This window comes from Varroa jacobsoni, unplaced genomic scaffold (genome assembly GCF_002532875.2).
Source record: "Varroa jacobsoni isolate VJ856 unplaced genomic scaffold, vjacob_1.0 scaffold_397, whole genome shotgun sequence".
Lineage (NCBI taxonomy): Eukaryota > Metazoa > Arthropoda > Arachnida > Mesostigmata > Varroidae > Varroa > Varroa jacobsoni.
In genome coordinates this window covers 42,956-57,823 of record NW_019213299.1, presented here as the reverse complement: position 1 = coordinate 57,823, position 14,868 = coordinate 42,956, and the positions used below count along the sequence as shown (strand labels likewise).

General features: G+C 36.3%; 1 protein-coding gene across 8 annotated transcripts in view; it reads right to left on the bottom strand.

The window, feature by feature from the left end:
- Positions 1–14,868, bottom strand: part of LOC111260079 (cytokine-inducible SH2-containing protein) — a 58,777-nt gene that overhangs the window by 28,980 nt on the left and 14,929 nt on the right. For 7 of the 8 annotated variants that reach the window (XR_002680064.2, XM_022832559.2, XM_022832557.2 and 4 more), the window contains one exon: positions 14,619–14,682. The gene's annotated coding sequence lies outside the window, so the exon portion shown is untranslated. Of the gene's footprint in view, positions 1–1,718; positions 2,260–14,618; positions 14,683–14,868 lie in introns of those variants that run through there. The other variant, XR_002680065.2, reaches the window with a different exon arrangement.

Below are 14,868 nucleotides of genomic sequence, written 5' to 3'. Positions count from 1 at the left end.
ATGAGCAAATGATTCGCGAACAATGGACTCCTAATTACCTGCGCATTTTAAAGTGGCAGTTAAGGCTGTTGTTCTCCGGTCGTCGGGTAGGTTCAAATGTAAATTTAAATTTTCAGTAACTTAAATGAAAATGGGTAAAAAAATAAAAGAAAGATCAATGGGTAAAAACTTCTTACTTTTTCAACTAACAACGTTATATTTTCAACCCAGGACCGTCCTCATCTTCAGCGAATAAATCTCTTCCGGTTCGTGAAAAGGCAACAGAGCTGAAACAGACCTAGCTACGTTTGATCTATATATATTCGGTAAGCTTCTACCCATAATTAAACTCAGTTGAACAACTGTTGACTATCAAGCACATATTAATGCGACGTGTGCATGTATGATTTCGAGCTTTAATCAACTGTATGGAATTAAATTGGATGCTTTTTGGGAACACCGTCCTGATCTCTATGACACACTGAAAAAGATAAATACATTAGTAGCCGTATACACATACGTATAGTAGATACAACTGCGGTATACATATATATGTACTCAATGTGTAAGCAATGATTCTGACAATTAACCATGACAATCTGTTCAATAAATTAATAAAATAATTTCTGTAAACAATTAAAAAATTATTATATGTTAGGTGATTTCCAGTCAGCTGGCTTCGTTGAACCCTATGCGAATGTATTTAAAAACAGACATGAATACCGTAAGCTTTAAAATCCTCAAGCACACCAAATTTTTTGAGATACTATAGACGCTGGAATGGAACGATCAGGAAAAAAAACGTCGAGTCATGATGGATCCTGAGAAAATATTTGACACAGCTGAGAGAAAATTCTTAAGGGCCAGTTATTATATATTCAGTCCTCACAGTACTTAAAATCAGGAATATCTGGTGGTCTAGGTTCGGAACCGGGAAAAGGCACGGCATTTATTAATAGAGAGATTCTGATCTCATAACTGTGATTATTTGTTTGTGATCCGAATTTTCTCACAGTTTCAATTGCCCCATTTTGCTTGTACAAGCTGATTGCAAAAACTAAGGCCATTGGATTCTGGTATTTTCTTTGGCAGTTCGTTGTACGCTTGTCGAACAATCCTGATTGCCGTTTTCAATTCAAATTCTCATCTGAATTATGGTATAATTATTGTCGCAAAGCGAAGAATTCTATTTACATCAAAAGAATCTCTTTTTCTGCTTTCATTGCACATCAGCGTCATATTGAGAAAGCCAAATGCAAGGAAACGAATATTTTCAAAAATAATTCCAGAAAAAATTTCCAAACACTCGAGAATAAAATACTACTAAAAATAAGTTATTTTTTTATAATTTGTTTACTATATTTTAACGAGATATTCAAAAATGTAGTTGACATGGGTCGAGTATGATTACGTCTATTCAGCTGGCACTTATGGTCGTTTAATGTGATTGCTATTTACAACGCGTAAAGTGCAATAATGGATAATGAGTTGGTTGCTTCGGAAATTCGAGAAGCTGATGCGGTACTCCAAGCTCTATAATTTACAATGCCAAAATCCATAGAGTAAATTGTACGTTTTCAAGAAATGCGCATTTCTCAACATCTGTGCTTCTTATGTTTTGTTCCTTTCTTCCGAATTATTTTTTTGCTTGCATAACGAGAAATAGACAGTAGATTTCATATGTGTCGCTAGTCGCTATGTTACAATTTATTTTCGTGCTTTTTCTTCCTAGAGAAGTATTTAATGTAAGTCGGATACCTTTTTAGTATTTTTTTTCAATACAAGGTGCAAGTTCAGCGATAGTTCATTTCGTATTGTTGCTCTGTTCGAGTAGTTTCGAAGCCTTATTGCGACATAACGTTTATATTTTAGATGAACATAAATAAAAACTAAGATAACAATAAAAAAGCCATGCTTCGGGTATTGCAAAATAAAACTTATGTTAATTTTTTGAGTAACTTTTTTCTGTCATAAAAAATCATGTTCTTTTCAATGCTTCTGTATCTGTCAATTATGTATCGGGCTTACGTTTTGCTATTAATGACTTAATACCATAATTAATAATTATAACAATAGGATATATTGCACCCATTACATTTGTATAGATTTACTCTTAAATTAAATCGCGGTCAAGGCAGTATGTTAGTTATAAGTAACAACATACTGTATAAGAAATAATCTAACAAGTTAATACAATCAATAAGTATAAATATAGCTAAAAAGTAAACAACTCAATATATCGCATTCTGTCGCTTCCGGTGAGTATCCGATCATTCTAACCTGAAACAATGCAACGGATATAATGAACGATTTCGAAGAATTATAATGTATCCAAATACATCTAGCAGGATATAGTCAAAGATTATCTTTATCCGTCTATTGGACTTCAAGGTTATTACACAGCAGCTACCTTAACAATAGAGATAAATTTATTTTTTTGCGCGACAATATGGCATATGTCTGGGAAGATATGCACATGTTTACGGCACTGTCTCCATGGTAGTGGTTAAGTGGTAATGAAAATCGCACTAGACTCAACAACAAAAACTTCGAATGATCTTCCAGTATAATCTCTGCCGCGGAATTATCGAAAGGGAAAGGATGATGTCGTCAGATTAAGTTTGGCAAAAATTCGACTACAAAAGCTACATTAGGCAATTAGTGCCATCCAATCTTTTCTTCTGAAAAACTTCTGGGAATTCAGACAAAAACATCGATATAAGCAGCTAAGAGACGCAGTAAAGTTCTATTGGTTTGAAAGTATATATGAGAAGACGACGACTTTTGATGGTATTTATATTTACAATCTTTTCAAAAACTAAAGCTTCCCAGAGCTAATACTCTCGCAGTAAGCAATATTGGCTGTGGAACGGTGGAAAACAGTTTCTAAATTTCTATGACTAAAATTTCGTCGAACGTTAATGCAATGCACGTTGAAATTTAAGAATCAAATTATCATAAAGACGATATGACTATTATGAAGTTAATGCAAAACCTCAGAGCTATGAGCCTAAGTAATTACTACTTATTTCGTCCCTTTGGCAGTTGAAACATTTAGAATATAACAAGATGGTATATAAAGATGATGAAGTAATAGGAATTTGAATTTGGGAACCCTTGTGATTCCAGATGTGACTGGAACTTACTTTTTCGAAACCGTTCTTTGAAAAACGGACAGGTGAAGTATTTTTAAAGTATTCAAGTGTGTTTACTGTATTAATGCATACTGAATTCGAAAACATTTTTGTTAAAATCAGAGTTGAAATTCTTTTTTGAATTAGCACTAAATGCACGAACCATTCAAAGTTATAAACTGATATCAACTGGAGCACTTTTGATACAAATATTGTTTATATAAAACTTTCGTAAGCGCTGAATTGAGCTAATTAGTATTAATATGGAGCGATTTCTAACACGTTTTCCCAAGATAATTGGCCTTTATGATATCACCAGTACCACATAGTCCATAGTGAAACGGCTGCAACTTGCACTTTTTTATTAGTCTAGCGTGGTAGTTGTTTTTATGACGAGGTTCCGTTTTAAGTGAAGTCTTTATTATATACATAAAAGATTGCATTCGAATTGGAGAAAACTTGACTTGAACTTTGTTGCCACAAACACGCGTTTATCCGCTACTCCTACCTGCAGACGAAAGCCATATCTTTTGAGAACAAAACAATGAACTCACCATTGCAAAAATAGTGTATCATTTACGTGAATTGAACAAGGATGAACTAGTACCTAATATCCCGCGCTGTATGAACCCTTATCAAAAATATAAACTTCATTTTTGTCCAAAGTCGACGGTCTACGCCGTAGTTTTTGTGCAATTCCTAGAAACACAAGGAAAGCTTTTATGAAGTAATGTCCGAAATCAGTAATGGCGTTGACATTCATCGAAATGACTCAAAAACACTTCTGATACATTTATATCTTTGGCACAGAAATTAATTGCTGCTTCGCAAAGGATAATATTGATTGCTTGAAGTCGCCCGATAAGTTTTTTAACATTTTTTAAAAGACCTTTTGACACTTTTTACATTTTTTAAACTTTTTGGACTCTTGCACTTTTGGGGCTTTTGATCTGCTACAACCCAAAATCTATTCAGTCTGACTTTTTTGATGTAGCGTATTTGACGGACTAACGAATTTACATCTATTAATATACTTTGATACACAGTTATTAATTGCAGGTTATTTGCAGATCAAAGAAGGAATACTCTAAAATTGCACTCGTATATAATTTAGGTTTTAAACTCAGGGCGTTATCGCGGTAAATGATGTATATATAGAATAAAAATATCCATCAGAAACTAAATTATGGAAATAGTCTTAAGATTCTGCTCAGAGTTTTCACGAGACACCTTACTAGGCAAAATATATACAGGATTAGTTTGGTTATGCAAAGAAATATTTGGAATATACAATTACTTTAGGACAAAAGATGAAGTGAATACAGACTTAATGCAGTGTCTTGTTGCCTTAACAGGCGCACAGGTTATTGTTGTGACGGATTAATTAATTAGCAAACACTAGGTTAATGTAACGTAGTAGCTATATACTTTTTAATTAAAAACAAATACTGTGTTATAGCAGAATGTTATAAGCGGCCCACTCGAAAAGCGACGCTTTGTTCGAAGACTCTCCGTTACTAATCTTTATGTTCGAATCAAGCTGCCACATGTGGAGTGCACTAATAGAGCTTCAGGGAAAACTAAGGGTCTTTGCTAAAGAATACAAATACAAGACTACAATCTTGGCGTTTGTTGGCCACATGCGTTGTTTCTTAATAATCTTCTTCTTTTATTGGAAACTGCTAGATGTCTCCTATTTTTCTGTTACCAACTAATACGGTAGTGGTGATTTTTTGGTAAGGGACGCGTCCATCTGCCAATCAGAATCAGTAATAGTATATTTGACAGGTTAATTATTATGTGTGAAGGCATTATGTATGAAGGGCAACTGAGGTACCTTTTGGTTTAATAATTTTATGACTAATGGTTTGAAAGAAGTTAAGTAAGTAGAAAAGGTTGGCATCTATCGTCAAGCTATCTAGATAAAATGTTGTCATGTTAGTTGCTCTGCACTAATATATATTTGTACGTAATCTGCGGCTAGCGCAAAGATATCTTTTACCTCGTCTTACTCATTTCTTATCAAAGTTTTTTCACTTCTGAAAGCAGCTGTTGCTTTGGCGTTTGTAGCGTCACAGTAGTTCATGGCTGAAACGCTGCTCGCTAGTTGTTTCCAGTGCAGCAGAAGGATATATAGCTACTGTTGCAGCTGTCGCGTTCCTTCAAAACGAACAAACAGAGAGGGAGGTAGAGCGAGAAAGAGAAATACAACGGGCGAGATTTCTAAGAATATCAGCATCAGCACTGATGTCACCACTGGTTGATTCGTGGAACACCGTTTGTTTCTCAACTTGACTTTTATAAGCTGTTCATGTCAGTTAAACGCATGCAGCGACATCGTACGGCAGACATCCAAACGACAGTCTAAGTGCAAAAGAGAGTGGGAAAGTCCAAGATTTTTAGAAAAGGTCAAATGGATGTATGGATGAAGGGAAGTGGAGTATGCGTGCCTGGTAAAGTCGTTGCGGCCGCGACAGCGGTAGCCGCGATTACGACACCATCAACTGGCAACGGCCACAATATCACTATGAAACCGCACGTACGGACATAAGCGTTCATCGCAATGTAAACTATAATACTAATGCCGCTGTAGCTGCTGATGATGTTATTACCTCTATATACTCTACGCAAGAAAACGCCAGTGCTGTCACTAACAGTCGTCAAGCAAAACTTGATAAATGTTGATTCTAATTAGGCTATTTATGATAAATAACAAGTTTAGAATAAAATAATTGTAGAAAAATTATTCTCATTGTAAGGGAGATAGTAAAAACCTATTTCTAAGCCGATGTAGTTTAGGTCATTGGAATGCTAAACAAGGGAGCTAATGGTGCAATATTCCAATGTTTTTATTCATTCCACCCTGTTCTATCGAATATATTTCAAAAAAGTGAGTGTATCCAGTGTATCGCTTGGTATGATGGAGTCCCGTGAACTTAAAACATTCGCCAAATTCTGATTCGTACAGCCGTGTGCATCAATAATCTCTATAAAGCGTCCAACGCCCAACATGCTGACGCGTCGCTTCGTTGCGTGTCTTTTTGATGCACTAATCCGTAAATGTTTTTGTAAACCCTAAAATATTATACAACTAGATGATTATACAATTTTTTAGAGATCTATTTGACAATGCTCTACCATTAGATACTTATGTGGCCAAACTAAGTATATTTTTCTGGAAGCCTCTCAATCGCGCTTTAAAACACTAGAATTCTCCCATTTATTTCTATCGAAAAGCTTTTGGGATCTTTCTCTGGATTTTACTATTTAGGAGCAGGTCTCATAGGGTACCATGCTGAATATGCAAATCGTGTTATATATTTTTGAAAGATGCTTCGTATTTTCCGTTGCGTGCGTAGATTTTTTGATCTCGGTGTGCAATATCGTGTACCCACTCAAATGTAACACAGCGAGTGTTACGTTTTTACACTGAGTCCTATTGCGGCTGGCCGGACTATTATTTTTATGAATATTACGGAAACTCCGTTATGTGATGTCTCGTTAATAAAGCGATTCTACAGGTGAATTTAAGTAGCAGTTGTATAAAAATTAAAACCCGGTAGCATTATTTTTGGGTCTGGAAGTCGCATATTAGATCTGGCAGTATCTGTTGTCCCTCCAGAATTGTCACATACTTCTCTTCAACTAATTTTGCTTCCCGAAACAGTTCGTTGGCCGGCCGCAGATTTGTTTTCTGGTATACGTTGCAAGTACGCATATAGTTCTGTGCAACATAAAGAGTCTTTGTAACAAGAAAATGGTCTCCGCGATGCTTGAATATTCTTAGTGGCACACTGAGCGCACTACAAATACCACTGATCATAGGAACACTGCCCCAGTGATGGCAAAAACGATGATAAAGCTGGTTTGGTTTGTCATAACTTGTTGTCTGAGTCTCCGCGCATGTTTTTTTTTCAAAGAAAAGTATCTACCTTCAGAGCGAGAATTTTGCTGCGATTCGAGACATCAGGTCGTTAGAAAAGCAGACAGGAAGAGAGGAATGTCTCCTATGAAAAAAAATGCTGTCATATGCCAACAATTTCGAAAGTATTGATTGCGCGTTTTCGAGGCCGGGCACGTACCTTATGGCTTTCGTAGTAGTTGTCAAACCCGGAGACTATGAAGTTCTTTAGACTAAAGACCCGACAAAAACTAAAAACCTATTAATTTGAAAGCGCAAGATCTACCCCCTTTAAACTAAAATTATATAACGCCAGCATTATGTTCAAGTTTAACCTACAACCTTGCCATCTTCTCCCAGCACTTCTCGACGCCAAAAAGCGACGCAGCGAACTCTCCGGCGCACTAATATCCACGTCATCAAAAGTATCATCACCTCGGAAGACCGAAGCATTCGCCTTTTTCAGACCGAGGTAGCCAACACAAGTCAAATTGAAGTTTTCGATGAATTTGTCACTTAAGAGCTGCGTCTGTAGACATTGAGCTTGGATATGCCCCTGTTGTTGGCGCCTATAGCAAACATCTTGCATTTTTGCGTATCCGCCTATTTCAGCATCGGGCGGCTCCAACGTGCAATTCCGCATAACGCTGAGTAGTTTGGCCACGGGCTCCATGGGAGCTACCAGTGTTACGTTTAGCAACGTTGATAAAGGCTTCACGATGAGTCACAATTCTGTCATCTCATCTAGTAGGTCTCACTTTAGCTAGGCAAACTATTCAAATATTCACTTTAGCAGTGAATACCAACTTGAAAAAAAACGACGTTCAATAAAAAGATCCTATCTTCTTCAGAAAAAAACATTCTGAAGGTGATGAGAACGACTCAGAAGGTGATATTAAAGTGGGACATATTTTTCATACAGTAATCCAACAATATTTGCCTGTCAGCGAACCGATCGAACTCCATGGCCTATATTTGCTGAGTAACCGCATAAAATGTCAACTGTGTTGGGTGATTGTAGTGACCACGAGGCCCTGTAGCGCCTCTAAAAAATTGTTCACATTCCGACCGTCTATAATTCCGCGGATGCCTTATTGTTGGCTGGCAGGAATGAACGGTTAACTTTCTTTACGCGTATATAGTCGTGATGTGCCTTTCTTATAAAATATATTTCTATGTATGTCACGCCTGTAATAAATAACTTTTGAGTACTTATGGCGTAGCGTATACTTTGACAAAGCTGGCCCCGTGCGATAAAAGAAGGAACAATCAAAGCGTTGCAATCTAGCGGGATTGAGGTGTGTGGCCTAGCGGAAGCCGCCCAACGCTTGCACTAAACGGGGTGCCTTGGTTTTAGATAGTTTGCCTTTAACGAGCCCTTCGACACGTATATGTTAGTGTGCCGCCGCTGCATCCCGCTAGACCCCTGCTGCTTGGCTGTACCTTCTGTAGGATGCGTATATGCATAGCGTATAGCTCTACTGGTGGAGCAGTTCTGCCATCCCCCTTTTGCTGCGGCTGTGAGATATATCTCCCTCTTTGTAAAAGTTGAATTGGATTTACTTCGAACTCTAAAAAATTACAGACAGATTGCCTTAGTCGTTATTAGGTGTTTTCCGGGTAAATATTTCTATGCATAACGCATTATAACGTTTTAAAAAGCCATATTTCTTATATGTTGTATATTAAATCATCCACTTGTTCCACGTGAATACACGAAACTATTTCCGCACGTAACTATTAGCTAATAATTGCAACGGGTCTTGATTATTTAAGGCGCGTGGCTGCAGTTAGTCTATTCCGCAGAAAAAACGATATGTCGAACATAATACAATACATATGTATTAAGAATTTTGATTATCAAACCGCACTTATAGAAGGAAAAAACAAAATTTTATTAGATAATTCTGATATCAGGATTTAATTTTTCTATTGAAGATGGGGAAGCAATAAGCAGCCGCTTACAATATATTTGGGCCCCTCTCGATGCTGTGTACTATATAACATAGAAAGTATTCTAAAATGAATCTCTTAAATGCAGATGAAGTTACCTGGAATGAATTTCAGAGATACCGAAGGATACCTCCCTTGTGCAGCTTGAACTAACTTTGTTGAGAAATGTTACGAATTTGCGCATACTTTGTGGATTCAGACAAAGGACCACAAGATCTGTGACGTTTTTAATTCTATTATTCACTGGGCATACGAAGGTTACTTTCCTTCTTTAGCTAAAAAATGCTTATTGCAATTTGAATAAACGACCAGTATTTCAGGGTTGAAAAATAACTTCGGTAAATTTGAAATCTATAGTACGTACCTACCAATAAACCTCACTTACTTAATATGAAAATTATTTTGAAAGTCATGTTTTGCTTAAATCAACTTTCGATGGTTGAGCAAAAATTTCATTAGGTAGTTGCTCCCAAGACGAAACCCACTCGACGAAAATTCGAAATGTGTTAGCATAAGGTACCATGAAATGACGTTATCCCTTGCTTCCGGTTTCATTATTACGGCACAATTATTACACTACCATAAATTAACTTTACGTATATAAGTCATCACACATTGCAATCATAAAATGGTTTCTGTCCATCATATAGATTTTGGACCATACGTAAATAGGAGGATTCATATAACGGGACGATGTAAAAGTAAGTACTTGAAACTGACTCGGAGTCGAATTCCGAAGAGGAACCCAAAGGCAAAGTAAATTTTTATTTCTGTAAAAACTGCTTGGGCCACTTAACGTATATTCGTGGTACACATTTGGGTAGGTATTGAAAAATATATTATTACATGACCATAAGTGCACTAGCGACAATTCATTAACGTTCATGTTTATTTTCCACATAATAAAAGTTGATTTTATGAGGTGTAGATATATATATATATATATATATATATATCTATATAGTTGCAATCAGGCATTTAATAAAAACGATACATTAAAACAGATTAGCAGGTTACATACAGATTAAAACAGGAAAGTGTGTTAAGTGATTAACGAAAAAGGGTTTTCTTTTGAAAACGCTGCAGGCCCTTGTTAGAAGGTATTATTTTAGCACAATTTATATAATATAGGCTATAAAATCTCTTCTTGTCTCAGTTGATTCAAGAGCTTAAAAAGTATTTACTCTGTGTAGTCTGCAAAAGTACGAGTGAATAATGTCCTATTTAATGGAAGTATCCACTACGCTTTGGGATTACTTATAGAAACTGGTGCTTAAAAATTGAACGAGTCTTTACCGTAAATTAATTGCGCTGTTCGGGTTTGGCTTAGTTCAGGTTAACCTAAATCGTACCTATTTCAAAATTTTTGTTAAGCTTTTGGTCAAATTCTCTAATAATATAGCAGTGAAGCACATTTGGTATAAAAATGCAACAGAGATACGGCTCTAGTCCCAAGCTATTAGAACCAACGTAATGGTGTGTGCTCATCTTATGATTCACTACGCTGCGATACAGTAACACTAAACGCACAACTTAGCTGAGCGAAGATTGTTTGACCTCGTTTGCTAACCATGTCCGAATGACAGACCCCGTAGGAACACCCTGTAACCGTGGTAGGATGGCGGTGGTTCCGATCAATCAGTAACTTCAATTTAAAAAAAGAGCTCACAAAACAAATGAAAAAAAGACGGCTTCACTTAATATATTTAATACCTCACCAAATGCTTGCTACTCCCTAATGTAATCCCTAGAGCTTTCTAGGGACTACTTCTTTTATTTTCATCCTTACCTGTATCATGCAATTGAAACTTTCATTTGAAAGTATGTATTGTAAGAACTAGCTCTCTCTACGTAGTAAAATATGTACCAGGTGTTAATCGAGTAAAGTTGGTCCGAGGAGAAGCCGCACGTATGGAAAATACGACAACTAGACCCCAAAAAAATTAATGGTAAATGATAAAGTTTTGGTAAAGAGTGGATCACGGGGGTTTCTCACATAGGTTTTAAGCAAAATTTGAGAGGGGCCGCCGGATCAATGGCTGCTTTGGGTAATGTTTGAGGGGAATCATCCTACAGGTTCTGTAATAACATGAGACCTCATTAAAGGAGCCACATACTGAAGTAATGTTAATGCGGTATCCGATGTGTTCACTTTTTCGAAAATTAGAAAGAGCCTCTCATCAAGATTTAGGGTCGCAAGATTTAGCAGGTTTCAGCTTAGTGAGTCGAGCCTCCACAAAACATAGTTTACTTTTCCTATATATTTAAAAAAAAGGATAGGATGTCATTCGACACGAAGTAGTCACTAACCTAGCTTTTTCCTTGGTACAGCACCGGTTTTTGATTGCTAGGCTTTGCATCAATGATAATGATAATAGTAATCTAAAGCGACAAAAACCTTGCGTATGCACTAAAAGACAAATCTGAAAGGTAACTTTCAGAATCTATAAGCCAACTTTTTTTATTTCCAGGTTTACTATTATTTTGCTCAGCATGTTAACTTAAAGTGAGAGATTCTTCCTCAGGAGACTTATTCATTAGATTAAGCCTCTTCTGGTAATTTTTATTCGTACCCGTACAAGACGATTAAGGGCCCTATGAACCAAATACGCAGAAGCAAGCGCCTTCAGTAGCCATTTATTTATTAATACGAGCAGCTGTTTATGTTTAGAAATTATGGGTATATACGCCTCTAAATAATTGCTTTACGATCTGGAAATTTGACCTGTTTATTTAAAAAATGGCTAACAACTTCAAAACCTACTTCAGAAATACGAGGCAAAACTACTATTCAAATAAACTTCTTTATCCACACAAGTTGTGTGTATGTTTATGTATGACTGATGGGGCCTTATTTTAAGGTGCCTCAAATTTCAAATTAGAGTAGCAATACAGCTTATTTGGTGTATTTCACTGGCTTCATTTACACGTTCACCAAGACATTTTAGTAAAAAAAAACATAACTTTAGTTTGTTGTTTATGTCTTCAGTTTCTTCCAAAATTAAAAGTAAAAAAATTTTAAAAAAATGCACAACGTATTTACATTAACGTTTTTGCTTTAAAATGTGCACTAGATTCCCTATATGCGACCTATTATAATCTATTTAATCAAGGCAGTACTATACTAACAATTTAGTATCTTACTTAGTGATGTTCTCTAAAGAAAAGATAGTATTTCCTCTATGCAATATTTGGCATTTAATAAAACCTCGACATCCCATGGCCTTATTCGTGAATATATTTCAATATGCTTAGCGTATTTACCTATTCATTATGCTACACCGTGTTTGTGAAGAAGAAGGAAAAATATTTCGAAAGCGGCAACGTTTAGCAAAGAAATGAAAGAACATTAGCTTTCATCTGTTAATCAGCTATAACTCAGCCTTTTCAGCTATAAAGAATATAGTGGGATTCGCTCCAAAGGTGTGTTAATTATATTTAAAAGATACCTGTAATATTACCACAATGATACCAAGGCCAACTACTGTTTCTGGCATATTTTTATTATACTTTCGATTGACTGGGCTAGCATCTGACAGAAGACTTTCAGTTGGTAAGTGTACTAACATCCCCCTTTAGTTGATATTAGCTAGACCAAGTTTTAACCAGTGCCCCTACGTTTGAACTATTTGACAAATATAACGTGAATCCAATTTTTGAAAAAGAGCTACTATAGCATTAAAAAGAGTTTCTTTTCTCTTAGTATAAAAGATTATATGCCACTCAATCAACTACGTACATCATTTATAAAACTATAAAAAAATATATAAAACTAATAAAAGGTTTAAATAAACCCAAGCGTGAGACGTGATCGTAGAGCCATCTGTTGAGACAGTTATATAGCAGCACGTTTCAATAATTCTACTACGCTACCGTTATGTATAAGGACAAAATTTTTACCGTCACTAGCGTGTCGTCACTTAAATTGGTAGGAACGAAAGGAAAATGAATGATTAAAGCTGGGTTTCCAAGATTCAAACAAAATCGAGGATAAACAAAGCGGTCGGTTAAACTATAAGGCTAAGGTTTGTGATGGAGCTTTTAAAAGTAGAGAAGTCCTGGAGACTACCATTTTTTAGTTCCATGACCGCAAAGGATATCGAAATACGTTAAGTGTAATGCTTCTTTAATGATAATGATTATGACAACGCGAATGGCTTTCATGGAATAACCAAGTGATGCAATCACAAACAATGTTATTATTACAGATATATTTGATGTTTAATTGTATATTCTACGTTCGTTCTCTCTGATCGATACGGTGTGTTCTATTGACAGTTATTACCGTTTCCGTTCTTCTGGTTTGTGGCCGCAGTAAGTCTTCAGATTGCGTTAGGCAGTAACAACGAACACTTCAAGGCAAACTAGCCTCATGCTCTCGTTTGCGAATGTGAAGGTGAGTTTTGATGAGCATCGGGATCAAAATCATAGCAACTTCAAAGTTTATTCGCTTGACTCCATCGTTTTTGTTCGATTCACTCGTCCTTTTTTAAGTCTGTTCAGATCATTGGCTGGCTAGCTGTCGCCCGATAAAAGCCGAGATGGGATGTCTAGTGGGCCAGATTGGTGACGACGGAATTTCCATCTTTAAGCTAACATGTGACTGCTTCTTCGACTTAGGTAGATAAAGTTTCAAAAAAGGGAGTATTCAGTTTACTAGAATTTCTAACAGGCATTGATAGTAGTTTACTGTTGACGGAAGTAAGTCGATGTTAACTTGCATGGTGATTGCGGCTCGCTGGGAGATACGGTACGCAAAACCCACAGTTTGAACTTAAGCTACTATAGAATAAACAAATGATCACTGACATTATGTCGGCAATTCTAGCTAAGCTGATTGATGCATTCGCTTGAATCAAGGAAATCTTGAGAACAACGTTCCTACAACTAGCATATTTCGATAGCTTGAATAATACAAATACTGCAATATTCAAGCAATGTTTTGTGTAATTCTTTGTATATATTAGCAGGGACGCACGTACACCCACATTTCGCTTTACTGTTTATTAAACCAGTTGCCGCTGGGATCCGTAGCTGCACTTTTGCTATAACACTGAAAGGCAGCATTATTCGCCTCTTGAAACCGCTCAGACATTTAACAAAATTTCTTAGAACCCGACGTAGTCTTATGCAGTTCTAGCACCATCACAACTCAGACGCTCTCCATTGCCTGCATGCAGCTGCAACAACAGGTGGGGATCCGGCGTATCCCAGACGCCATATATGACAATTATCTGCATTTTGTCTACTGTTTTTCTGTTATATTGTAATGTTAAGGTGTCGACTGCGTCTAGAATACACCGATAAAACTTCGTCACTGGACACTAGTCAAAACGTTAATTTTCGCTTGGTATGACCAAGCCACGACTAGCCTTCTTTTTGGGTTTACGCCGAAATCCTTCCAATATCTCCATCAAGACATAAAAGCTTTGTATGTTGTCTGAATGCAAATTTATATATATATATATATATATATATATATATATATATATATAAATTGTCAGTACGATTATGCGATACATTAAAAAGTAACCATGCAAGCTATAATGCGTTCTAAAATGTTCGTGTAAGGCTTGTAAGCATAAACCTACATTTTGCTTCTTTAATAGCTTCATGTGCATCGTGTATGCAAAGTGTAAATATTGACTCACCCTTTAAACGCATAGCGTTTCATGATTCCTGACTAGTGTTTCAATCGTTGCATATCTTCCGTTTCTGAAAAGTGAGGAGCAATGAACTGTTAAACGGACTTATAGTATTGCAGTCCATATTCAGAGAATGAGGATTTCATTAACAAATGGTGTCTTCTTTGGGCGGATCGTGAACCTTTTATTTAAAGTAACTATTTCAAACTAAAAAGAAGCAAACTCGAACTCCTGCTTAAGCAAAATATCAAACGAT